General features: G+C 57.2%; 4 pseudogenes; all 4 read right to left on the reverse strand.

Annotated features, from left to right (window-relative positions):
* Positions 1 to 3672: 3672 nt before the first annotated feature.
* LOC143432141 (U2 spliceosomal RNA) lies at positions 3673 to 3850 on the reverse strand (annotated as a pseudogene).
* A 7012-nt stretch (positions 3851 to 10862) lies between these two features.
* LOC143432107 (U2 spliceosomal RNA) lies at positions 10863 to 11040 on the reverse strand (annotated as a pseudogene).
* A 7349-nt stretch (positions 11041 to 18389) lies between these two features.
* Positions 18390 to 18565, reverse strand: LOC143432121 (U2 spliceosomal RNA; annotated as a pseudogene).
* A 7309-nt stretch (positions 18566 to 25874) lies between these two features.
* LOC143432115 (U2 spliceosomal RNA) lies at positions 25875 to 26081 on the reverse strand (annotated as a pseudogene).
* Between the last annotated feature and the right edge of the window lie 1212 nt (positions 26082 to 27293).

The following is a 27293-nucleotide window of genomic DNA, read 5'->3' on the forward strand; positions in this document are numbered from 1 at the left end:
CCGCTCCTGGGTCCCCCCTCCGTAGGTCACCATAGGTCAGACCGTCGGGTCCGGCGGAAGAAGCAAGCTTCCCGCGACTGGAGGCGGCCCCCCGCTGGAGGCGGCACTCCGTGCGCCAGCCCCGGGTCCCGCGGCCCTCCGCCCCTGAAAGTACTCGTCCACCTTCGTGGCGAGCGCCTCCAGTTGCTCGGGTGATCCCACCCCCTCCGCGAAGGCCACTAACCGCGCCCTTGCGGCAACGTCCACCTCCCGGCGTCCCCTAGATCGGGGTCTACCGGTTGGTGGCGCGCCGGACGCAGCGTCGCGACCTCCACTTCGGTGATGGGGCACCCTAGATTGCCGCGGGGCCCGAGGCTGAGACGCCCCGCCTACCCGCTCGCAAGCAGCCGGGAGGCCCGATGTCGCTGTCCCGCGCCGCCGCCCCACGGTCGCTGCAGGTGCACGACCGCCTCTGGTACCCGCACGATACCCACGTGTCACACTCACCGGGTGGCTTTCCCGAATGCTCGACGGGGCCGTCCTCACCGGAGCCTCCACGACGACGCTGCCCCGGGATGATGACGCGGGCGGGTCCCGCGCGCCTCCACACCTGCACACACAAATACACCCCCGGTTTCGCCCGGGGGAGTCAGTACAATTGTCATTATTGACCGGACTAGTTGCCCGGTCAGTCAACGAATAAAATCTATTTTCTAGTAATAAATTATCTAGATTGAGGCCCCCTTCCCCCTCCCTGGGGAGCCTCGGTGACCTTCGAGTGGAGGGACCGGTTCCCTCCACCCGCGGGGACGGCTGCCTTGGGGCCTCCTCTTCCCCCGACGTGTCCGTAGTGGTTATTGTGCGGTCCACCCACCGCCTTCTCCTCGCCGCTCCTGGTGTTGTTCCAGACCGTCCCCTCGCGGCGCTCGTATTGCTCCTGTTCCTGTTGCTGCTGCTGCTGCTACTGCTACTGCTGCTGCTGCTGCCGCTGCTCCCCAAGCAGCGGCGCCTCCGCCTTGTCCGGGCCGGTCCCTCCTTGGGGACGGCCGCCGGCGCTCTCTCATCGTCCGACGATGACGACGATGACTCATGGATGGTGGGGAGGGGCCTGGGCGAAGGTAGGGACCTCCTCTTCTCGGTCCCCTCCCCACGCGCCTCCACCCGAAGGGACACCCCGGTGGTCTGGGTGCCCCCTCTGACCCCCGGAGGGGACAGGCGTCCCCGAATGGGCCTCTTCGCGGACGACCCGGGCGGGAGGGACGTCGCCCGAGTCGTCCTGGCTGGCGGGGTGGAGGCGCGGCCCGTGGCTGGCGGCGTCCGCGCCGCGACGGTGACCGCCACAGGTGACACGACGGCCACCGTCATTATAGGCGAGCCACGGACCGATGTCGTCATCGTCGTGGTAGTAAGCGTGGCCGGAGCGCTGCAGGGCGTTGGTGGAGGGCCCTGCAGTGGTGGTGTCGCTGGGGGGGCGCTGGAGGTGGTGGACGCGCCCCCCATCCTCTTCGCTGCCGCCCGCGTTATCCTGGGCAACGCGGGCGGGAGAGACGTAGCTCTGGTGTTTCTTGACACCACCGCCGCTCCAGCCACGGCGGACGGGCTGCCCCGGGTGACCTCCGCGAAGGTTGTGGAGGGGGTCACCTTCCTCGATGGGAGGATGCGTCGGGGCGGGTCGGGTTGGGGAGGCTCGGTCGACGCCCGCCTCTTCCTCCCAGCTGCTGCGGGCGCCGCCGGACTCCTCTTCTTCCCCTTAGAGGGGGCAGGGGGCGTGGTGGAAGTGCCCCCTGAACTTCTCCCCTTGACCCCCGACCCGCTGCTGGTCCTCGTGGTATTGGGGCTCGCCTCGCCCGCGGAGGAGCGCCGGCTACGTTGAAATAGCGCCGCGAGGGTAACGGTGCTCCTGGTAGCGGCACTCGAGCCCACCGTGGTTGTTGTTGTTGTTGTTGTTGGGGTGGTGGAGGATTTCGTCGTCCTTTTTGTTGTCCCGGCGGTGGGTGGACGGGTTCCTCGCCGGGGTTGCGTGGTGGTATTGGCTGTTGTCCTCTTTGACGTAATCGAGGAGGCCCCTCTCGACGATGTCGTTGTTGTTGTTGTTGTTGTTGTCGTCGTGGTTGTTGTTGCTGCGGTGGAGGCAGCCGTCCCCGATGCTCTGGAAACAGAGGAACGAGCAGTGACGGTTCGTGGTCTGGTGGAGGCGCACGTCGTTGCGCCCCCACAGGTCACCGGGGAAACACCCAAGGGGGGGAAAGAGACCTCGCTCTCGACGGATAACTCCGTCACGTCAAGAGGTCGCGACTCGGCAACGCTGTCGCCGGGCGTTGCGCGGGCGGCACTCCCTGCAAGGGAGTTGTGTCTAACGGAGACACACGGACCCCCGGTGGACGGGTGTTTCGTTTGGTGGTGCGCCTTCACCTTCTTTAGCGCATAAGCGCTATCGTCGGCGAAGCCGCACTCACCGCACACCCACCTTTTAATCGCACCGGGGTGATGTAATTTTAGATGTTTGAATAAATCCGTGTGTCTCAGATAGACACACGCTCCCTTTCTGCACACCGTTCTGCCTACAAAGCAGAAGGGGCAGGGAAATTCGGCAGGGAACGGGTACAGCAATTTCACCACGCATTCACCTCCACTAGTATTACTGTTATTGCTTGTACCCGCCATCGTGAAGATAGTGTCGCAACGCAACACACGGCTCGTCTAATAAAACAAATAGTCGAGATAATAAAACAATACGCTCACCGGAGCAAAACACTAACGGTAATTCGGAACGAACGGAACACTTAAGACGAAGGACAAAGTTAAATAAATAAAACTATATACAGTTGAACACAACGGACAAACGCGAACGCGAACCCGATTAATAAATCAATAAATCACACAATACGAATTAACGGACGAAGCGGAATCTAATAAAATAAATAGAATAAAATAATATAAAACAATTCCGCTGTGCCCGGTGGACACAGCCCCGCACGAACGAACCGTGCTTCGCGTACGTGACTAGCAACCGCGACGGTTTAACTTTCCACGACACTCCACACGGCCTGGAAAACTCCGGAAACGCGAAGTATCGAGTTACACGGGGTGTAAAGGGCCTCCGTGTACCCCGATCTCTTAATTAAACAAATAGACGGTGAATTTAATTAAACTAATTGCTGCTATTACGCAGCGACGACCCGTAAAATCGAGCAAAAAATTCGATTTACGGGCGTACGTGCAAACAGTCTAGCACCCAAAACACGGAGAGGTCGAATTCAAAACCAACGGCTATAAGTGTAAAGTTTACACTTATAACCGGGTACAAGGACGAACAAACCGAATCTACTCGGATTCAAACTCCTCGGAGGTCGAAATGGTCGACCTAGGAGGAGGGACGTCACGTATGGACGTCTAACGTCTACCCGATGCGTTCAACACCACCGCATCGGGAGCACTTTAAACTAACTACGCGGAAGGGACCTCCACCGAAATTCCAAGTGTTAGACTTACCAAGTCCGGGGTTCCACCAGCTAAGCCGAACGCACTGAACACTGCACCACACACGAGCACAGCACGCGCGACGCGGATGATAACGCGACACTCCGGTGAGCGAGTCGGAAAGACACAAAGTAAAATGATACTTAAAAGCTACTGATGGGGAAGATCAAGTGTGTGTTTGACTAGATAAAAAGAAACTGATCTTTGGAAAAGGCTTATTGAGCCGGTCCCAGAGGCACTGCAATACTGGGTCGACTCGCGGCGGAGGTGGAGCAAGCCCCAGCGGTCCGCCTTTTTCCAAAAATCAGGTTAATATTCTGACTCCTAATGAGGAGTGTATCAGATATTAAGCTGATAAGAACAGATAAGACGTTTATTTAACAATTAATGTTCCCCCGGGGCCGAAGCCCCAGGGGTATACACTTGTTTTACAGGATAATTCGTGTTATTTCCGCACAAATTCAATCACAAAATATATATATATATTACATAGGATAGTGCTGTGTGGGACAAGTCCCTAAAGCGTCCAATGTGAATGTAACAGATTTTTAGTTAGGTGAACATTGCATCGTTCAATAAGTTATCGCAATATATCAACAAACATCGTGACACAAGGCACGGTTTAACAAATCAACTTTTCGATAAAATGTCAATATAATAACATAGATGTAAAGTATAGAATATAGGGAAAAAAAAATATATAATTAGTGTATAAATAATATATCCTCTTCAGCATAGTATGACGCGTAGCACGATGGACTCAATGGATTCAGAGCATCAGTGTGCGGATATACGCCTTACTGCAGTCACTCGAGTAGGGTCAAGAGGTACTAGCCGCCGCCGAGAGGCCCCGAGAAACAGTAATTAGAGCTCAGGTTGTAATAGAATAAAATAAGACAATAAATACAGTAAAATAAGATAGAGTGATAGAGTCAGATGGAATAAAATAGTACCTGGTACAGTGGAGCAAGGTACGCGCATAAGAAATAAGAAGGAAGCATTGAAAGGCGAAATGAGAAAGAATAGATTATTATGAGATAAAACAGCATAGAATGAGTAAACTAACTAAAATAAAATAGAGTCTGATAGGTAAAATAAGTAGATAGATAGAATAAAATACAATATAATAGAGTCCAATGAAATAAGATAAACTAAAGTAGAATGAACAAGGTAAGTTAAATAGATAAATAAATAGGGTAAGTTAAGTTAATTTAGTTCCCATTTCGCGTGGAGGCAATAAGAGCGCGAACCATCACAATAAAACCGAACAAAATAGAATAAATTAATATAGTAAATTAAAATGAACCCGAGCTTACTCCAGACCCTCGCGGCCAGTCCTCTCCGCCCGCAGATGTGGAGGCCCTAAGGATCCGCAGGCGACACCGCCCCAGGGACGCGGGCGCCTCCACTGCTCCCGCTCAGCGCCGCCGATGTCGACTCCGCCTCAGACGTACCCCGTGGAGCCCGGTACTGACGCACCCCGGATACATGCTCCACGTAGATATCTCTGGACCAGGCTATTGTCTCAGATATCATGAGACGCCTCATCAGCGCTGCATAACGCTGAGAGACGCGCAGCAGGTCCAGGACAAACTCGTTCCCCGGGTCCCACGCGCCCAGGGCGCCGACGACGAACGCATCTACGTGGACTCGGTAGCCGCGCCTCCGCAATGATTCGGCGAGGGGCTGATACTTACGTATCTTCGCCATCCTCGCCTCCTCAATTGCCTCGAGAGTGTTCTCGAAAGGCACGGCCACGTCGACCACGACGATGTTTTTCGACAGCCCGTGCTCCACGACGATGTCGGGACGCAGGGCTGCCAGCTCGCCGTCGACTCCCGGGACGCGCTTATTGACCCGGAGCTCCCCTGGCAGACGGGCAGCCGCCACGAGCCTATGAACGAGGTTGTCATGCCGCAGCTGCCGGGCAGCGGAGTGAGGACCGCAGTGGGAGAGCACGTGGGGAAGGCCCTCGAACTCATGCCCGCAACGCCGGCAACGCTTGTCACCGGTCCCCCACCGACGTGCTCCATTTAGCGGCAACACGTCGAGGCGGGCCCGGTGAACGAAGCGCCAATCAGCGAAGCGGACAAACCCCCCGGTGCGCAGAAAGTGGTTACTGACCGCGCAACGGGAGGTCGCGTCGAAAACCTTCCCCTGGTCGGGCTTCCGAAGAAGCCTTTCCAGGTAGCACTCTCCCACTGCTGCCCTCAGCCTCCGCGTGACTTGGCCCTTGGCAGCAGGCGGCACAACAACGCTACGCCCATTCCGGGAGCGACAAACGACCGAGAGTTCTTCACGAACCTCGTCCCATCTCCAACTGAATCCCAGCCGCGCACATGAACGAATCCCGACGTTCCTTACTCGCGACCAGAACGAAGCCCGGCCCGCCGATGGCCTCGCCATCTCGCCCGACAAAGAGCCGGAGAGATAGTCGGCAAGGCCCCTGCTCCCAAGGGTCCGACCGGCCTTCTCCCGCACGGCGTCACACAGCGCTGACCTGGCCAAGTCCGCAACGACCGGATCGCTCGCATTCAATAACCTGAACGCGTGCGACACGGTCGCCACGTCAGCCAGATCCACCAGCGGGAGAAGGCCGCACCCACCCCAAGCGGGGGGGATATAGACCAGCTCCGCACTGGCACGCTGCGGGAGGTGCAACCACCTCTTTACCGTGCGTTTGATGACCCTGTCGGCATCGGCTAAAGCGGTTCTTCGCACGTGGCCTCCCCTGAACGCGAAATCGAGGCGTGGCAACAAGAATGTCGCCACGGTCTCGATTTTTTGCCAGGGGGCGAGCAGGGAATCGTCGACCGCGCGAAGATCTACTAGTAAGGCTTGGATCGTCGGATACGGGGTTTGGTCGATCCGAACCCCGGTCGGCACTCCCAGATGCTCGTAACCCTGCCCCTCCGACAGGGCAGGCACGAGTCCCCCGACTAGACGGAACTCGGTGCTAGCGACCCTCCCGTCCCCTCTAATGTGCAGGGTTGCACACTTCGAGGGGTTGAAGGAGAGCCCCAGCTGCCGAGCCGTCCCCTCTGCTGCTTGCAACAGCCTTCCCATTCCGTCGACGGATGACGCGACGAGTGCCACGTCGTCTGCGTACGCCAGGGCTGTCACCTTATGCCCTCTCACACTCAGACCCTCCACCGAGTCCACGGCCCCGCGAACCATGGCCTCAATGGAAAGGTCGAATAGGATCGGGCTAAGTGGGCAGCCCTGCCTCACCCCCGACTTCATGGGGATCCAGGGCGTGTACCCTTCAGCGGTACGGACCCGCGTCGCCACGCCGTCGTAAAGGCTGGCGACGATGTTGATGAGCGGCCGGGGAGCGCCGGCACCGGCCAGCGAATCGATGATGGTGGCGTGGGGAACCGAACCGAAAGCGTTGGCCAGATCCAACCACGCCACCACCACCTCCCTACGCTGCTTACGAGCGGCAGCCATGGCCTGCTGAAGCACAAAGTTGTGCTCCAGACAGCCTTCGAAGGGCAAGAAGCCCTTCTGTGCTTGGCTGAGCCGCTTGTTGACTACGGCCCAACGAGTGAGCCGATCGGCGACGACCGCCGCGAAGAGCTTGGGGGTGACATCACCCAGGGCGATAGGCCTCCAATTCGATAGGTCCTCGCGATCACCCTTCTTGAAAAGGAGGACGGTGTTGGACTGCTTCCAGCGCCCCGGAATCTTCTCCATGCGGCGGCAGGTGTTGAATACCGCCGTAAGGAGGACCGCTCCTGGGTCCCCCCTCCGTAGGTCACCATAGGTCAGACCGTCGGGTCCGGCGGAAGAAGCAAGCTTCCCGCGACTGGAGGCGGCCCCCCGCTGGAGGCGGCACTCCGTGCGCCAGCCCCGGGTCCCGCGGCCCTCCGCCCCTGAAAGTACTCGTCCACCTTCGTGGCGAGCGCCTCCAGTTGCTCGGGTGATCCCACCCCCTCCGCGAAGGCCACTAACCGCGCCCTTGCGGCAACGTCCACCTCCCGGCGTCCCCTAGATCGGGGTCTACCGGTTGGTGGCGCGCCGGACGCAGCGTCGCGACCTCCACTTCGGTGATGGGGCACCCTAGATTGCCGCGGGGCCCGAGGCTGAGACGCCCCGCCTACCCGCTCGCAAGCAGCCGGGAGGCCCGATGTCGCTGTCCCGCGCCGCCGCCCCACGGTCGCTGCAGGTGCACGACCGCCTCTGGTACCCGCACGATACCCACGTGTCACACTCACCGGGTGGCTTTCCCGAATGCTCGACGGGGCCGTCCTCACCGGAGCCTCCACGACGACGCTGCCCCGGGATGATGACGCGGGCGGGTCCCGCGCGCCTCCACACCTGCACACACAAATACACCCCCGGTTTCGCCCGGGGGAGTCAGTACAATTGTCATTATTGACCGGACTAGTTGCCCGGTCAGTCAACGAATAAAATCTATTTTCTAGTAATAAATTATCTAGATTGAGGCCCCCTTCCCCCTCCCTGGGGAGCCTCGGTGACCTTCGAGTGGAGGGACCGGTTCCCTCCACCCGCGGGGACGGCTGCCTTGGGGCCTCCTCTTCCCCCGACGTGTCCGTAGTGGTTATTGTGCGGTCCACCCACCGCCTTCTCCTCGCCGCTCCTGGTGTTGTTCCAGACCGTCCCCTCGCGGCGCTCGTATTGCTCCTGTTCCTGTTGCTGCTGCTGCTGCTACTGCTACTGCTGCTGCTGCTGCCGCTGCTCCCCAAGCAGCGGCGCCTCCGCCTTGTCCGGGCCGGTCCCTCCTTGGGGACGGCCGCCGGCGCTCTCTCATCGTCCGACGATGACGACGATGACTCATGGATGGTGGGGAGGGGCCTGGGCGAAGGTAGGGACCTCCTCTTCTCGGTCCCCTCCCCACGCGCCTCCACCCGAAGGGACACCCCGGTGGTCTGGGTGCCCCCTCTGACCCCCGGAGGGGACAGGCGTCCCCGAATGGGCCTCTTCGCGGACGACCCGGGCGGGAGGGACGTCGCCCGAGTCGTCCTGGCTGGCGGGGTGGAGGCGCGGCCCGTGGCTGGCGGCGTCCGCGCCGCGACGGTGACCGCCACAGGTGACACGACGGCCACCGTCATTATAGGCGAGCCACGGACCGATGTCGTCATCGTCGTGGTAGTAAGCGTGGCCGGAGCGCTGCAGGGCGTTGGTGGAGGGCCCTGCAGTGGTGGTGTCGCTGGGGGGGCGCTGGAGGTGGTGGACGCGCCCCCCATCCTCTTCGCTGCCGCCCGCGTTATCCTGGGCAACGCGGGCGGGAGAGACGTAGCTCTGGTGTTTCTTGACACCACCGCCGCTCCAGCCACGGCGGACGGGCTGCCCCGGGTGACCTCCGCGAAGGTTGTGGAGGGGGTCACCTTCCTCGATGGGAGGATGCGTCGGGGCGGGTCGGGTTGGGGAGGCTCGGTCGACGCCCGCCTCTTCCTCCCAGCTGCTGCGGGCGCCGCCGGACTCCTCTTCTTCCCCTTAGAGGGGGCAGGGGGCGTGGTGGAAGTGCCCCCTGAACTTCTCCCCTTGACCCCCGACCCGCTGCTGGTCCTCGTGGTATTGGGGCTCGCCTCGCCCGCGGAGGAGCGCCGGCTACGTTGAAATAGCGCCGCGAGGGTAACGGTGCTCCTGGTAGCGGCACTCGAGCCCACCGTGGTTGTTGTTGTTGTTGTTGTTGGGGTGGTGGAGGATTTCGTCGTCCTTTTTGTTGTCCCGGCGGTGGGTGGACGGGTTCCTCGCCGGGGTTGCGTGGTGGTATTGGCTGTTGTCCTCTTTGACGTAATCGAGGAGGCCCCTCTCGACGATGTCGTTGTTGTTGTTGTTGTTGTTGTCGTCGTGGTTGTTGTTGCTGCGGTGGAGGCAGCCGTCCCCGATGCTCTGGAAACAGAGGAACGAGCAGTGACGGTTCGTGGTCTGGTGGAGGCGCACGTCGTTGCGCCCCCACAGGTCACCGGGGAAACACCCAAGGGGGGGAAAGAGACCTCGCTCTCGACGGATAACTCCGTCACGTCAAGAGGTCGCGACTCGGCAACGCTGTCGCCGGGCGTTGCGCGGGCGGCACTCCCTGCAAGGGAGTTGTGTCTAACGGAGACACACGGACCCCCGGTGGACGGGTGTTTCGTTTGGTGGTGCGCCTTCACCTTCTTTAGCGCATAAGCGCTATCGTCGGCGAAGCCGCACTCACCGCACACCCACCTTTTAATCGCACCGGGGTGATGTAATTTTAGATGTTTGAATAAATCCGTGTGTCTCAGATAGACACACGCTCCCTTTCTGCACACCGTTCTGCCTACAAAGCAGAAGGGGCAGGGAAATTCGGCAGGGAACGGGTACAGCAATTTCACCACGCATTCACCTCCACTAGTATTACTGTTATTGCTTGTACCCGCCATCGTGAAGATAGTGTCGCAACGCAACACACGGCTCGTCTAATAAAACAAATAGTCGAGATAATAAAACAATACGCTCACCGGAGCAAAACACTAACGGTAATTCGGAACGAACGGAACACTTAAGACGAAGGACAAAGTTAAATAAATAAAACTATATACAGTTGAACACAACGGACAAACGCGAACGCGAACCCGATTAATAAATCAATAAATCACACAATACGAATTAACGGACGAAGCGGAATCTAATAAAATAAATAGAATAAAATAATATAAAACAATTCCGCTGTGCCCGGTGGACACAGCCCCGCACGAACGAACCGTGCTTCGCGTACGTGACTAGCAACCGCGACGGTTTAACTTTCCACGACACTCCACACGGCCTGGAAAACTCCGGAAACGCGAAGTATCGAGTTACACGGGGTGTAAAGGGCCTCCGTGTACCCCGATCTCTTAATTAAACAAATAGACGGTGAATTTAATTAAACTAATTGCTGCTATTACGCAGCGACGACCCGTAAAATCGAGCAAAAAATTCGATTTACGGGCGTACGTGCAAACAGTCTAGCACCCAAAACACGGAGAGGTCGAATTCAAAACCAACGGCTATAAGTGTAAAGTTTACACTTATAACCGGGTACAAGGACGAACAAACCGAATCTACTCGGATTCAAACTCCTCGGAGGTCGAAATGGTCGACCTAGGAGGAGGGACGTCACGTATGGACGTCTAACGTCTACCCGATGCGTTCAACACCACCGCATCGGGAGCACTTTAAACTAACTACGCGGAAGGGACCTCCACCGAAATTCCAAGTGTTAGACTTACCAAGTCCGGGGTTCCACCAGCTAAGCCGAACGCACTGAACACTGCACCACACACGAGCACAGCACGCGCGACGCGGATGATAACGCGACACTCCGGTGAGCGAGTCGGAAAGACACAAAGTAAAATGATACTTAAAAGCTACTGATGGGGAAGATCAAGTGTGTGTTTGACTAGATAAAAAGAAACTGATCTTTGGAAAAGGCTTATTGAGCCGGTCCCAGAGGCACTGCAATACTGGGTCGACTCGCGGCGGAGGTGGAGCAAGCCCCAGCGGTCCGCCTTTTTCCAAAAATCAGGTTAATATTCTGACTCCTAATGAGGAGTGTATCAGATATTAAGCTGATAAGAACAGATAAGACGTTTATTTAACAATTAATGTTCCCCCGGGGCCGAAGCCCCAGGGGTATACACTTGTTTTACAGGATAATTCGTGTTATTTCCGCACAAATTCAATCACAAAATATATATATATATTACATAGGATAGTGCTGTGTGGGACAAGTCCCTAAAGCGTCCAATGTGAATGTAACAGATTTTTAGTTAGGTGAACATTGCATCGTTCAATAAGTTATCGCAATATATCAACAAACATCGTGACACAAGGCACGGTTTAACAAATCAACTTTTCGATAAAATGTCAATATAATAACATAGATGTAAAGTATAGAATATAGGGAAAAAAAAATATATAATTAGTGTATAAATAATATATCCTCTTCAGCATAGTATGACGCGTAGCACGATGGACTCAATGGATTCAGAGCATCAGTGTGCGGATATACGCCTTACTGCAGTCACTCGAGTAGGGTCAAGAGGTACTAGCCGCCGCCGAGAGGCCCCGAGAAACAGTAATTAGAGCTCAGGTTGTAATAGAATAAAATAAGACAATAAATACAGTAAAATAAGATAGAGTGATAGAGTCAGATGGAATAAAATAGTACCTGGTACAGTGGAGCAAGGTACGCGCATAAGAAATAAGAAGGAAGCATTGAAAGGCGAAATGAGAAAGAATAGATTATTATGAGATAAAACAGCATAGAATGAGTAAACTAACTAAAATAAAATAGAGTCTGATAGGTAAAATAAGTAGATAGATAGAATAAAATACAATATAATAGAGTCCAATGAAATAAGATAAACTAAAGTAGAATGAACAAGGTAAGTTAAATAGATAAATAAATAGGGTAAGTTAAGTTAATTTAGTTCCCATTTCGCGTGGAGGCAATAAGAGCGCGAACCATCACAATAAAACCGAACAAAATAGAATAAATTAATATAGTAAATTAAAATGAACCCGAGCTTACTCCAGACCCTCGCGGCCAGTCCTCTCCGCCCGCAGATGTGGAGGCCCTAAGGATCCGCAGGCGACACCGCCCCAGGGACGCGGGCGCCTCCACTGCTCCCGCTCAGCGCCGCCGATGTCGACTCCGCCTCAGACGTACCCCGTGGAGCCCGGTACTGACGCACCCCGGATACATGCTCCACGTAGATATCTCTGGACCAGGCTATTGTCTCAGATATCATGAGACGCCTCATCAGCGCTGCATAACGCTGAGAGACGCGCAGCAGGTCCAGGACAAACTCGTTCCCCGGGTCCCACGCGCCCAGGGCGCCGACGACGAACGCATCTACGTGGACTCGGTAGCCGCGCCTCCGCAATGATTCGGCGAGGGGCTGATACTTACGTATCTTCGCCATCCTCGCCTCCTCAATTGCCTCGAGAGTGTTCTCGAAAGGCACGGCCACGTCGACCACGACGATGTTTTTCGACAGCCCGTGCTCCACGACGATGTCGGGACGCAGGGCTGCCAGCTCGCCGTCGACTCCCGGGACGCGCTTATTGACCCGGAGCTCCCCTGGCAGACGGGCAGCCGCCACGAGCCTATGAACGAGGTTGTCATGCCGCAGCTGCCGGGCAGCGGAGTGAGGACCGCAGTGGGAGAGCACGTGGGGAAGGCCCTCGAACTCATGCCCGCAACGCCGGCAACGCTTGTCACCGGTCCCCCACCGACGTGCTCCATTTAGCGGCAACACGTCGAGGCGGGCCCGGTGAACGAAGCGCCAATCAGCGAAGCGGACAAACCCCCCGGTGCGCAGAAAGTGGTTACTGACCGCGCAACGGGAGGTCGCGTCGAAAACCTTCCCCTGGTCGGGCTTCCGAAGAAGCCTTTCCAGGTAGCACTCTCCCACTGCTGCCCTCAGCCTCCGCGTGACTTGGCCCTTGGCAGCAGGCGGCACAACAACGCTACGCCCATTCCGGGAGCGACAAACGACCGAGAGTTCTTCACGAACCTCGTCCCATCTCCAACTGAATCCCAGCCGCGCACATGAACGAATCCCGACGTTCCTTACTCGCGACCAGAACGAAGCCCGGCCCGCCGATGGCCTCGCCATCTCGCCCGACAAAGAGCCGGAGAGATAGTCGGCAAGGCCCCTGCTCCCAAGGGTCCGACCGGCCTTCTCCCGCACGGCGTCACACAGCGCTGACCTGGCCAAGTCCGCAACGACCGGATCGCTCGCATTCAATAACCTGAACGCGTGCGACACGGTCGCCACGTCAGCCAGATCCACCAGCGGGAGAAGGCCGCACCCACCCCAAGCGGGGGGGATATAGACCAGCTCCGCACTGGCACGCTGCGGGAGGTGCAACCACCTCTTTACCGTGCGTTTGATGACCCTGTCGGCATCGGCTAAAGCGGTTCTTCGCACGTGGCCTCCCCTGAACGCGAAATCGAGGCGTGGCAACAAGAATGTCGCCACGGTCTCGATTTTTTGCCAGGGGGCGAGCAGGGAATCGTCGACCGCGCGAAGATCTACTAGTAAGGCTTGGATCGTCGGATACGGGGTTTGGTCGATCCGAACCCCGGTCGGCACTCCCAGATGCTCGTAACCCTGCCCCTCCGACAGGGCAGGCACGAGTCCCCCGACTAGACGGAACTCGGTGCTAGCGACCCTCCCGTCCCCTCTAATGTGCAGGGTTGCACACTTCGAGGGGTTGAAGGAGAGCCCCAGCTGCCGAGCCGTCCCCTCTGCTGCTTGCAACAGCCTTCCCATTCCGTCGACGGATGACGCGACGAGTGCCACGTCGTCTGCGTACGCCAGGGCTGTCACCTTATGCCCTCTCACACTCAGACCCTCCACCGAGTCCACGGCCCCGCGAACCATGGCCTCAATGGAAAGGTCGAATAGGATCGGGCTAAGTGGGCAGCCCTGCCTCACCCCCGACTTCATGGGGATCCAGGGCGTGTACCCTTCAGCGGTACGGACCCGCGTCGCCACGCCGTCGTAAAGGCTGGCGACGATGTTGATGAGCGGCCGGGGAGCGCCGGCACCGGCCAGCGAATCGATGATGGTGGCGTGGGGAACCGAACCGAAAGCGTTGGCCAGATCCAACCACGCCACCACCACCTCCCTACGCTGCTTACGAGCGGCAGCCATGGCCTGCTGAAGCACAAAGTTGTGCTCCAGACAGCCTTCGAAGGGCAAGAAGCCCTTCTGTGCTTGGCTGAGCCGCTTGTTGACTACGGCCCAACGAGTGAGCCGATCGGCGACGACCGCCGCGAAGAGCTTGGGGGTGACATCACCCAGGGCGATAGGCCTCCAATTCGATAGGTCCTCGCGATCACCCTTCTTGAAAAGGAGGACGGTGTTGGACTGCTTCCAGCGCCCCGGAATCTTCTCCATGCGGCGGCAGGTGTTGAATACCGCCGTAAGGAGGACCGCTCCTGGGTCCCCCCTCCGTAGGTCACCATAGGTCAGACCGTCGGGTCCGGCGGAAGAAGCAAGCTTCATCCGCTTTAGCCGACGGCTGACCTCGGCTTCCGTGAAGGGGGAAACCAGGGCATCGTTCGACTCAGTGGTCGGGTCCTCCCCATAGAGAGAGGGAAGGCTACCAGGGCGGGCTCGGAGCGAGTAAACGTTCGTAAAGTGCTCCTGGACCCGTTCCAGGGGCACACTGCAATGGGGAGATTCTCCGGCGAGAATCTCCCGCACCGCGCGCTTCCGATCCGCCCTGAAGAGACGTTGGATTCGGGTAGCCTCCCCTACGCGATCCGGGACGCTGGGAGGGCCATCGCTCACCATCGAATTGGCCACATCACCCCGACGCCCCTCACTCCCCGCGACTGGCCGGCGCCGACCGGCCCCCCCGCTGGAGGCGGCACTCCGTGCGCCAGCCCCGGGTCCCGCGGCCCTCCGCCCCTGAAAGTACTCGTCCACCTTCGTGGCGAGCGCCTCCAGTTGCTCGGGTGATCCCACCCCCTCCGCGAAGGCCACTAACCGCGCCCTTGCGGCAACGTCCACCTCCCGGCGTCCCCTAGATCGGGGTCTACCGGTTGGTGGCGCGCCGGACGCAGCGTCGCGACCTCCACTTCGGTGATGGGGCACCCTAGATTGCCGCGGGGCCCGAGGCTGAGACGCCCCGCCTACCCGCTCGCAAGCAGCCGGGAGGCCCGATGTCGCTGTCCCGCGCCGCCGCCCCACGGTCGCTGCAGGTGCACGACCGCCTCTGGTACCCGCACGATACCCACGTGTCACACTCACCGGGTGGCTTTCCCGAATGCTCGACGGGGCCGTCCTCACCGGAGCCTCCACGACGACGCTGCCCCGGGATGATGACGCGGGCGGGTCCCGCGCGCCTCCACACCTGCACACACAAATACACCCCCGGTTTCGCCCGGGGGAGTCAGTACAATTGTCATTATTGACCGGACTAGTTGCCCGGTCAGTCAACGAATAAAATCTATTTTCTAGTAATAAATTATCTAGATTGAGGCCCCCTTCCCCCTCCCTGGGGAGCCTCGGTGACCTTCGAGTGGAGGGACCGGTTCCCTCCACCCGCGGGGACGGCTGCCTTGGGGCCTCCTCTTCCCCCGACGTGTCCGTAGTGGTTATTGTGCGGTCCACCCACCGCCTTCTCCTCGCCGCTCCTGGTGTTGTTCCAGACCGTCCCCTCGCGGCGCTCGTATTGCTCCTGTTCCTGTTGCTGCTGCTGCTGCTACTGCTACTGCTGCTGCTGCTGCCGCTGCTCCCCAAGCAGCGGCGCCTCCGCCTTGTCCGGGCCGGTCCCTCCTTGGGGACGGCCGCCGGCGCTCTCTCATCGTCCGACGATGACGACGATGACTCATGGATGGTGGGGAGGGGCCTGGGCGAAGGTAGGGACCTCCTCTTCTCGGTCCCCTCCCCACGCGCCTCCACCCGAAGGGACACCCCGGTGGTCTGGGTGCCCCCTCTGACCCCCGGAGGGGACAGGCGTCCCCGAATGGGCCTCTTCGCGGACGACCCGGGCGGGAGGGACGTCGCCCGAGTCGTCCTGGCTGGCGGGGTGGAGGCGCGGCCCGTGGCTGGCGGCGTCCGCGCCGCGACGGTGACCGCCACAGGTGACACGACGGCCACCGTCATTATAGGCGAGCCACGGACCGATGTCGTCATCGTCGTGGTAGTAAGCGTGGCCGGAGCGCTGCAGGGCGTTGGTGGAGGGCCCTGCAGTGGTGGTGTCGCTGGGGGGGCGCTGGAGGTGGTGGACGCGCCCCCCATCCTCTTCGCTGCCGCCCGCGTTATCCTGGGCAACGCGGGCGGGAGAGACGTAGCTCTGGTGTTTCTTGACACCACCGCCGCTCCAGCCACGGCGGACGGGCTGCCCCGGGTGACCTCCGCGAAGGTTGTGGAGGGGGTCACCTTCCTCGATGGGAGGATGCGTCGGGGCGGGTCGGGTTGGGGAGGCTCGGTCGACGCCCGCCTCTTCCTCCCAGCTGCTGCGGGCGCCGCCGGACTCCTCTTCTTCCCCTTAGAGGGGGCAGGGGGCGTGGTGGAAGTGCCCCCTGAACTTCTCCCCTTGACCCCCGACCCGCTGCTGGTCCTCGTGGTATTGGGGCTCGCCTCGCCCGCGGAGGAGCGCCGGCTACGTTGAAATAGCGCCGCGAGGGTAACGGTGCTCCTGGTAGCGGCACTCGAGCCCACCGTGGTTGTTGTTGTTGTTGTTGTTGGGGTGGTGGAGGATTTCGTCGTCCTTTTTGTTGTCCCGGCGGTGGGTGGACGGGTTCCTCGCCGGGGTTGCGTGGTGGTATTGGCTGTTGTCCTCTTTGACGTAATCGAGGAGGCCCCTCTCGACGATGTCGTTGTTGTTGTTGTTGTTGTTGTCGTCGTGGTTGTTGTTGCTGCGGTGGAGGCAGCCGTCCCCGATGCTCTGGAAACAGAGGAACGAGCAGTGACGGTTCGTGGTCTGGTGGAGGCGCACGTCGTTGCGCCCCCACAGGTCACCGGGGAAACACCCAAGGGGGGGAAAGAGACCTCGCTCTCGACGGATAACTCCGTCACGTCAAGAGGTCGCGACTCGGCAACGCTGTCGCCGGGCGTTGCGCGGGCGGCACTCCCTGCAAGGGAGTTGTGTCTAACGGAGACACACGGACCCCCGGTGGACGGGTGTTTCGTTTGGTGGTGCGCCTTCACCTTCTTTAGCGCATAAGCGCTATCGTCGGCGAAGCCGCACTCACCGCACACCCACCTTTTAATCGCACCGGGGTGATGTAATTTTAGATGTTTGAATAAATCCGTGTGTCTCAGATAGACACACGCTCCCTTTCTGCACACCGTTCTGCCTACAAAGCAGAAGGGGCAGGGAAATTCGGCAGGGAACGGGTACAGCAATTTCACCACGCATTCACCTCCACTAGTATTACTGTTATTGCTTGTACCCGCCATCGTGAAGATAGTGTCGCAACGCAACACACGGCTCGTCTAATAAAACAAATAGTCGAGATAATAAAACAATACGCTCACCGGAGCAAAACACTAACGGTAATTCGGAACGAACGGAACACTTAAGACGAAGGACAAAGTTAAATAAATAAAACTATATACAGTTGAACACAACGGACAAACGCGAACGCGAACCCGATTAATAAATCAATAAATCACACAATACGAATTAACGGACGAAGCGGAATCTAATAAAATAAATAGAATAAAATAATATAAAACAATTCCGCTGTGCCCGGTGGACACAGCCCCGCACGAACGAACCGTGCTTCGCGTACGTGACTAGCAACCGCGACGGTTTAACTTTCCACGACACTCCACACGGCCTGGAAAACTCCGGAAACGCGAAGTATCGAGTTACACGGGGTGTAAAGGGCCTCCGTGTACCCCGATCTCTTAATTAAACAAATAGACGGTGAATTTAATTAAACTAATTGCTGCTATTACGCAGCGACGACCCGTAAAATCGAGCAAAAAATTCGATTTACGGGCGTACGTGCAAACAGTCTAGCACCCAAAACACGGAGAGGTCGAATTCAAAACCAACGGCTATAAGTGTAAAGTTTACACTTATAACCGGGTACAAGGACGAACAAACCGAATCTACTCGGATTCAAACTCCTCGGAGGTCGAAATGGTCGACCTAGGAGGAGGGACGTCACGTATGGACGTCTAACGTCTACCCGATGCGTTCAACACCACCGCATCGGGAGCACTTTAAACTAACTACGCGGAAGGGACCTCCACCGAAATTCCAAGTGTTAGACTTACCAAGTCCGGGGTTCCACCAGCTAAGCCGAACGCACTGAACACTGCACCACACACGAGCACAGCACGCGCGACGCGGATGATAACGCGACACTCCGGTGAGCGAGTCGGAAAGACACAAAGTAAAATGATACTTAAAAGCTACTGATGGGGAAGATCAAGTGTGTGTTTGACTAGATAAAAAGAAACTGATCTTTGGAAAAGGCTTATTGAGCCGGTCCCAGAGGCACTGCAATACTGGGTCGACTCGCGGCGGAGGTGGAGCAAGCCCCAGCGGTCCGCCTTTTTCCAAAAATCAGGTTAATATTCTGACTCCTAATGAGGAGTGTATCAGATATTAAGCTGATAAGAACAGATAAGACGTTTATTTAGCAATTAATGTTCCCCCGGGGCCGAGGCCCCAGGGGTATACACTTGTTTTATACAATAGATTCGCATTATTTCCGCACGAATTCAATTATAAATCATCTTTCTATAATCAGGCTAGGGGATAAATCCCCACAGCGTCCATTAATTCTATAACCTCACTATGAGGTACGCATAGTATCATTCAGCAATTAATACAAAACGATAGCGTGTCATAGGCCACGTGTTAGCAGATTACAGATTACTTTCCAATAAAATAAAAATAACATAGAGTCTACAGAAGTAAAAAAATAAGGTAAAATCTGGTTTATATATACATAACAGCCATAGTAATCTTATAATATATAAGCGTAATGCATAGCATAGTGGACTAGATGAAATTTCGACGCCAGTGTGCGGATTCACGCCTTACTGTAGTCAAACGAGTCCCGTCGAGAGGTGCCAGCCACTGAGGAGTCAGTTCCATCACTCAACCAGACATGGATTCCATCATATGCATATTGAAGCTGAGTACAATAACTAAGTATCTGGGTAGACAGGTAAATAAATAAGTAGTTAAATAGATAAATAAATAGCTAAATATACAAATACATAAGTAGACAATAAATAGGTATATGGGTGTATAGAGTAGTTGAATAAATTAAAATGAGTAAGTAACTCGATAGAAAGAAGTAGACTAAAGTAAAATAGAATAAAGTCAGATACAATAAAATAAGCTAAAATAAGATAAAATAAGATAAAATAAAATAAAATAAAGTCAAGTAAAGCAGAATAGAATAACTAAAGTAGAATAAGTATAATAGAATAAAACAAGATAAAGTTGAGTAGAATCAGGTACTCCAGTTATCACCCAATCGACCCTTGTCTCACCCTTCCTCTAATTTTAAAGTGGAGGCAATCAATGTCCACCCATGTACTCAGCGGCAGGCCACTCGACCCGCAGATGTGGAGGCCCTAAGGATCCGCGGGCGACACCACCCCAGGGACGCGGGCGCCTCCACTGCTCCCGCTCAGCGCCGCCGATGTCGACCCCGCCTCGGACGTACCCCGTGGAGCCCGGTACTGACGCACCCCGGATACATGCTCCACGTAGATATCTCTGGACCAGGCTATTGTCTCAGATATCATGAGACGCCTCATCAGCGCTGCATAACGCTGAGAGACGCGCAGCAGGTCCAGGACAAACTCATTCCCCGGGTCCCACGCGCCCAGGGCGCCGACGACGAACGCATCTACGTGGACTCGGTAGCCGCGCCTCCGCAATGATTCGGCGAGGGGTTGATACTTGCGTATCTTCCCCATCCTCGCCTCCTCAATTGCCTCGAGAGTGTTCTCGAAAGGCACGGCCACGTCGACCACGACGATGTTTTTCGACAGCCCGTGCTCCACGACGATGTCGGGACGCAGGGCTGCCAGCTCGCCGTCGACTCCCGGGACGCGCTTATTGACCCGGATCTCCCCTGGCAGACGGGCAGCCGCCACGAGCCTATGAACGAGGCCGTCATGCCGCAGCTGCCGGGCAGCGGAGTGAGGACCGCAGTGGGAGAGCACGTGGGGAAGGCCCTCGAACTCATGCCCGCAACGCCGGCAACGCTTGTCACCGGTCCCCCACCGACGTGCTCCATTTAGCGGCAACACGTCGAGGCGGGCCCGGTGAACGAAGCGCCAATCAGCGAAGCGGACATACCCCCCGGTGCGCAGAAAGTGGTTACTGACCGCGCAACGGGAGGTCGCGTCGAAAACCTTCCCCTGGTCGGGCTTCCGAAGAAGCCTTTCCAGGTAGCACTCTCCCACTGCTGCCCTCAGCCTCCGCGTGACTTGGCCCTTGGCAGCAGGCGGCACAACAACGCTACGCCCATTCCGGGAGCGACAAACGACCGAGAGTTCTTCACGAACCTCGTCCCATCTCCAACTGAATCCAAGCCGCGCACAAGAACGAATCCCGACGTTCCTTACTCGCGACCAGAACGAAGCCCGGCCCGCCGATGGCCTCGCCATCTCGCCCGACAAAGAGCCGGAGAGATAGTCGGCAAGGCCCCTGCTCCCAAGGGTCCGACCGGCCTTCTCCCGCACGGCGTCACACAGCGCTGACCTGGCCAAGTCCGCAACGACCGGATCGCTCGCATTCAATAACCTGAACGCGTGCGACACGGTCGCCACGTCGGCCAGATCCACCAGCGGGAGAAGGCCGCACCCACCCCAAGCGGGGGGGATATAGACCAGCTCCGCACTGGCACGCTGCGGGAGGTGCAACCACCTCTTTACCGTGCGTTTGATGACCCTGTCGGCATCGGCTAAAGCGGTTCTTCGCACGTGGCCTCCCCTGACCGCGAAATCGAGGCGTGGCAACAGGAATGTCGCCACGGTCTCGATTTTTTGCCAGGGGGCGAGCAGGGAATCGTCGACCGCGCGAAGATCTACTAATAAGGCTTGGATCGTCGGATACGGGGTTTGGTCGATCCGAACCCCGGTCGGCACTCCCAGATGCTCGTAACTCTGCCCCTCCGACAGGGCAGGAACGAGTCCCCCGACTAGACGGAACTCGGTGCTAGCGACTCTCCCGTCCCCTCTGATGTGCAGGGTTGCACACTTCGAGGGGTTGAAGGAGAGCCCCAGCTGCCGAGCCGTCCCCTCTGCTGCTTGCAACAGCCTTCCCATTCCGTCGACGGATGACGCGACGAGTGCCACGTCGTCTGCGTACACCAGGGCTGTCACCTTATGCCCTCTCACACTCAGACCCTCCACCGAGTCCACGGCCCCGCGAACCATGGCCTCAATGGAAAGGTCGAATAGGATCGGGCTAAGTGGGCAGCCCTGCCTCACCCCCGACTTCATGGGGATCCAGGGCGTGTACCCTTCAGCGGTACGGACCCGCGTCGCCACGCCGTCGTAAAGGCTGGCGACGATGTTGATAAGCGGCCGGGGAGCGCCGGCGCCGGCCAGCGAATCGATGATGGTGGCGTGGGGAACCGAACCGAAAGCGTTGGCCAGATCCAACCACGCCACCACCACCTCCCTACGCTGCTTACGAGCGGCAGCCATGGCCTGCTGAAGCACAAAGTTGTGCTCCAGACAGCCTTCGAAGGGCAAGAAGCCCTTCTGTGCTTGGCTGAGCCGCTTGTTGACTACGGCCCAACGAGTGAGCCGATCGGCGACGACCGCCGCGAAGAGCTTGGGGGTGACATCACCCAGGGCGATAGGCCTCCAATTCGATAGGTCCTCGCGATCACCCTTCTTGAAAAGGAGGACGGTGTTGGACTGCTTCCAGCGCCCCGGAATCTTCTCCATGCGGCGGCAGGTGTTGAATACCGCCGTAAGGAGGACCGCTCCTGGGTCCCCCCTCCGTAGGTCACCATAGGTCAGACCGTCGGGTCCGGCGGAAGAAGCAAGCTTCATCCGCTTTAGCCGACGGCTGACCTCGGCTTCCGTGAAGGGGGAAACCAGGGCATCGTTCGACTCAGTGGTCGGGTCCTCCCCATAGAGAGAGGGAAGGCTACCAGGGCGGGCTCGGAGCGAATAAACGTTCGTAAAGTGCTCCTGGACCCGTTCCAGGGGCACACTGCAATGGGGAGATTCTCCGGCGAGAATCTCCCGCACCGCGCGCTTCCGATCCGCCCTGAAAAGACGTTGGATTCGGGTAGCCTCCCCTACGCGATCCGGGACGCTGGGAGGGCCATCGCTCACCATCGAATTGGCCACATCGCCCCGACGCCCCTCACTCCCCGCGACCGGCCGGCGCCGACCGGCCCCCCCGTTGGAGGCGGCACTCCGTGCGCCAGCCCCGGGTCCCGCGGCCCTCCGCCCCTGAAAGTACTCGTCCACCTTCGTGGCGAGCGCCTCCAGTTGCTCGGGTGATCCCACCCCCTCCGCGAAGGCCACTAACCGCGCCCTTGCGGCAACGTCCACCTCCCGGCGTCCCCTAGATCGGGGTCTACCGGTTGGTGGCGCGCCGGACGCAGCGTCGCGACCTCCACTTCGGTGATGGGGCACCCTAGATTGCCGCGGGGCCCGAGGCTGAGACGCCCCGCCTACCCGCTCGCAAGCAGCCGGGAGGCCCGATGTCGCTGTCCCGCGCCGCCGCCCCACGGTCGCTGCAGGTGCACGACCGCCTCTGGTACCCGCACGATACCCACGTGTCACACTCACCGGGTGGCTTTCCCGAATGCTCGACGGGGCCGTCCTCACCGGAGCCTCCACGACGACGCTGCCCCGGGATGATGACGCGGGCGGGTCCCGCGCGCCTCCACACCTGCACACACAAGTACACCCCCGGTTTCGCCCGGGGGAGTCAGTCAAATTGTTAAAATTGACCGGACTGGAAGCCCGGTTGGTCAATGAATAAAATCTATTATTTTGAATTAAATTGTCTAAATTGAGGCCCCCCTCCTCCTCCCTGGGGAGCCTCGGTGACCTTCGAGTGGAGGGACCGGTTCCCTCCACCCGCGGGGACGGCTGCCTTGGGGCCTCCTCTTCCCCCGACGAATCCGTGGTGGAGGTAATGGTGCGGTCCACCCACCGCCTTCTCGCCGCTCCTGGTGTTGCTCCAGACCGTCCCCTCGCGGCGCTCGTGTTGCTCCTGTTGTTATTGCTGCTGCTGGAGCTGCTACTGCTACTACTGCTGCTGCTGCCGCTGCTTCCCAGGCAGCGGCGCCTCCGTCTCGTCCGGGCCGGTCCCTCCTTGGGAACGGCCGCCGGCGCTCTCTCGTCGTCCGACGATGACGACGATGACTCATGGATGGTGGGGAGGGGCCTGGGCGAAGGTAGGGACCTCCTCTTCTCGGTCCCCTCCCCACGCGCCTCCACCCGAAGGGACACCCCGGTGGTCTGGGTGCCCCCTCTGACCTCCGGAGGGGACAGGCGTCCCCGAATCGGCCTCTTCGCGGACGACCCGGGCGGGAGGGACGTCGCCCGAGTCGTCCTGGCTGGCGGGGTGGAGGCGCGGCCCGTGGCTGGCGGCGTCCGTGCCGCGACGGTGACCGCCGTAGGTGTTAAGACGGCCACCGTCATTATCGGCGAGCCACGGACCGATGTCGTCACCGTCGTGGTGGTAAGTGTGGCCGGAGCGCTGCAGGGCGTGGGTGGTGGGCCCTGCAGTGGTGGTGTCGCTGGGGGGGCGCTGGAGGTGGTGGACGCGCCCCCCATCCTCTTCGCTGCCGCCCGCGTTATCCTGGGCAACGCGGGCGGGAGAGACGTAGCTCTGGTGTTTCTTGACACCACCGCCGCTCCAGCCACGGCGGACGGGCTGCCCCGGGTGACCTCCGCGAATGTTGTGGAGGGGGTCACCCTCCTCGCCGGTAAGATGCGTCGGGGCGGGTCGGGTTGGGGAGGCTCGGTCGACGCCCGCCTCTTCCTCCCAGCTGCTGCGGGCGCCGCCGGGCTCTTCTTCCCCCTTGCGGGGGCAGGGGGCGTGGTGGTAGAGCCCCCTGAAATCCTCCCCTTGGGCCCCGACCCGCTGCTGGTCCTGGTGGAGTTGGGGCTCGCCTCGTCCGCGGAGGAGCGCCGGCTTCGCTGGAATAGCGCCGCGAGGGTGACGGAGCTTCTCGTCGCGGCGCTGGATCCCACCGTGGTAGTAGTAGTAGTGGTAGTGGTGGTGGATCTCACTGTCCTTGTCGTTTTTCCGGCGGTGGGTGGACGAGTTCCTCGCCGGGGTTGCGTGGTGGTAGTGCCTTTGGTTGACGATGTGGAGGAGGCCCCTCTCGTTGTCGTCTTGGCTGCAGTGGAAGCAGCCGTCCCCGATGCTCTACAAACATTTGTTCTATTAACTACCGTTGTTATTGGTGTTGTCGTTGTTGTTGTTGTTATTGTTTTTGTTGTGGTGGAGGCACACGTTGTAGTGCCCCCACAGGTCACCGGGGAAGCACCCAGGGGGGGAAAGGAGACCTCGTTCTCGGTGGAGAACGCCTCCACCGCGTCAACGGGTCGCGACTCGGCAACGCTGTCGCCGGGCGTTGCGCGGGCGGCACTCCCTGCAAGGGAGTTGTGTCTAACGGAGACACACGGACCCCCGGTGGACGGGTGTTTTGTTTGGTGGTGCGACTTCACACGCTTCAGTGCATACGCACTTTCGTCGGTGAAGCCGCACTCACCGCACACCCACCTTTTGATCGCACCGGGGTGATGGATCTTTAAATGTTTGAATAGATCCGTGTGTCTCAGATAGACACACGCTCCCTTTTTGCACACGGTTCTGCCAAGGTAGCAGAACGGGCAAGGAAATTCTGCCGGGAACGGGTAATGCAGCAACACCACGCGCTCACTATTACTATTTGTACTATCGTTTTTGCTGCTATTACCCGCCATCGTTACGATAGTGTCGCAACGCAACACACGGCTCGTCTCAATAAAATTATGAGTTAAAATAATAAAACAATACGCTCACCGGAGCAAACACAGACGGTTAACGGTCGATCGAGACGAACACGTAAGACAAGGGACAATAATAAATAAGTATATACACTAGAGAAGACAAGGGACAACGCGAACGCGAACGCGATTAAATAAATATCTTAATACGGATTAACGGCGAAACGGAATCTAATAGAATAAAATAAAATAAAATAAAATAATATAAAACAATTCCGCTGTGCCCGGTGGACACAGCCCCGCACGAACGAACCGTGCTTCGCGTACGTGACCAGCAACCGCGACGGTTTAACTTTCCACGACACTCCACACGGCCTGGAAAACTCCGGACCGCGACGTATCGAGTTACACGGGGTGTAAAGGGCCTCCGTGTACCCCGATCTCTTAATTAAAGCAAATAAATCGGTGAATTTAATTAATCTAGAGCTGCTATTACGCAGCGACGACCCGTAAAATCGAGCAAAAAACTCGAATTACGGGCGTACGTGCAAAGTCTAACACCCAAAACACGGAGAGGTCGAATTCAAAACCAACGGCTATAAGTGTAAAGTTTACACTTATAACCGGGTATAAGGTCGAACAAACCGAATCTACTCGGATTCAAACTCCTCGGAGGTCGAAATGGTCGACCTAGGAGGAGGGACGTCACGTATGGACGTCTAACGTCTACCCGATGCGTTCAACACCACCGCCTCGGGAGCACTTTAAACTAACTACGCGAAATGGGACCTCCACCGATATTCCAAGTGCTAGACTTACCAAGTCCGAAGTCCACCAGCAAGCCGAACGCACTGAACACTGCACCACTCACGGACACAGCACGCGCGACGCGGATGAAAACGCGACACTCCGGTGAGCGAGTCGGAAAAACACAGATTAAATAAATACTTAAGCTACTGATGGGAAAGACCAAGTGTGTGGGTTTATTGGTTTAAAAGAATATATCTGATCTTTGGAAACTCTTATTGAGCCGGTCCCAGAGGCACTGCAATACTGGGTCGACTCGCGGCGGAGGTGGAGCAAGCCCCAGCGGTCCGCCTTTTTCCAAAAATCAGGTTAATATTCTGACTCCTAATGAGGAGTGTATCAGATATTAAGCTGATAAGAACAGATAAGACGTTTATTTTAGCAATTAATGTTCCCCCGGGGCCGAAGCCCCAGGGGTATACACTTGTATACAGGATCATTCGTGTTGTTTCCGCACAAATTCAATCATAAAGTAGAAATATATTACATAGGGTAGTGCTGTGGGACAAGTCCCTAAAGCGTCCATTGTCAATATAACAGATTTACAGTAGAGTGAACTTTGCAACGTTCAATAAATTATTATAACATATCAATAACAGCGTGACACAAGGCACGGTTTAGCAATTAGCTTTTCGATAGAGTATCAATATAATAACATAAATATAAAGTATAAACCATAAAGAAAGGTATATAATTTATGTATAACAAATACATTATCTTTAACATAATATGGCGCGTAGCACGATGGGCTCAGCGAATTGAGAGCGACAATGTGCGGATATACGCCTTACTGTAGTCATCCATGAAGGGCCGAGAGGTCCCAGCAGCCACCAAGGGGGTCCATATAAGCAACACTTAGTACTCGAGTTGTAGTAAAATAATAATGAAACTATTGAATAGGCAAATAAATAAATATAGTACGATAGAATAGGCAAGATAATACAGTCAGACCAAGTAAAATACTAAAGTACTATATAGTATGGCACAGTCAGGTGGGCGCATAAAGAAATATAGAACTAATATCAATAATAAAAATAATAAGAAGAGGGCATTGAAAGGCGAAATGAGAAAGGATACGTTATGGTACGATGAAACAATCCACGATAGAGTAGGTAAAATAAGAATAGAGTAAGTCAGGAGAATAAAATACGTTAATAAGTAAATCAGTAAATAAAATAAAATAAAATGAGATAAAATCCAATGAGGTAAAATAAACTAAATCCGATACCATAAAATAAGGTAAGTTGAGTAAAATAAGTTAGGCTGGATCAGTTTAATTCTCATTTCGCGTGGAGGCGATGGAAGCGCAGACCAGACAGGCCAAACAAAACAAATAAAATAAATTAAAATAAAATACTTTACGATAAAGCAAATGAGAGCTTACTACAGACCCCCGCGGCTAGTCCTCTCCGCCCGCAGATGTGGAGGCACTAAGGATCCGCAGGCGACACCACCCCAGGGACGCGGGCGCCTCCACTGCTCCCGCTCAGCGCCGCCGATGTCGACCCCGCCTCGGACGTACCCCGTGGAGCCCGGTACTGACGCACCCCGGATACGTGCTCCACGTAAATATCCCTGGACCAAGCTATTGTCTCGGATATCATGAGACGCCTCATCAGCGCTGCATAACGC

Source organism: Xylocopa sonorina, unplaced genomic scaffold (assembly GCF_050948175.1).
Source record: "Xylocopa sonorina isolate GNS202 unplaced genomic scaffold, iyXylSono1_principal scaffold0027, whole genome shotgun sequence".
Lineage (NCBI taxonomy): Eukaryota > Metazoa > Arthropoda > Insecta > Hymenoptera > Apidae > Xylocopa > Xylocopa sonorina.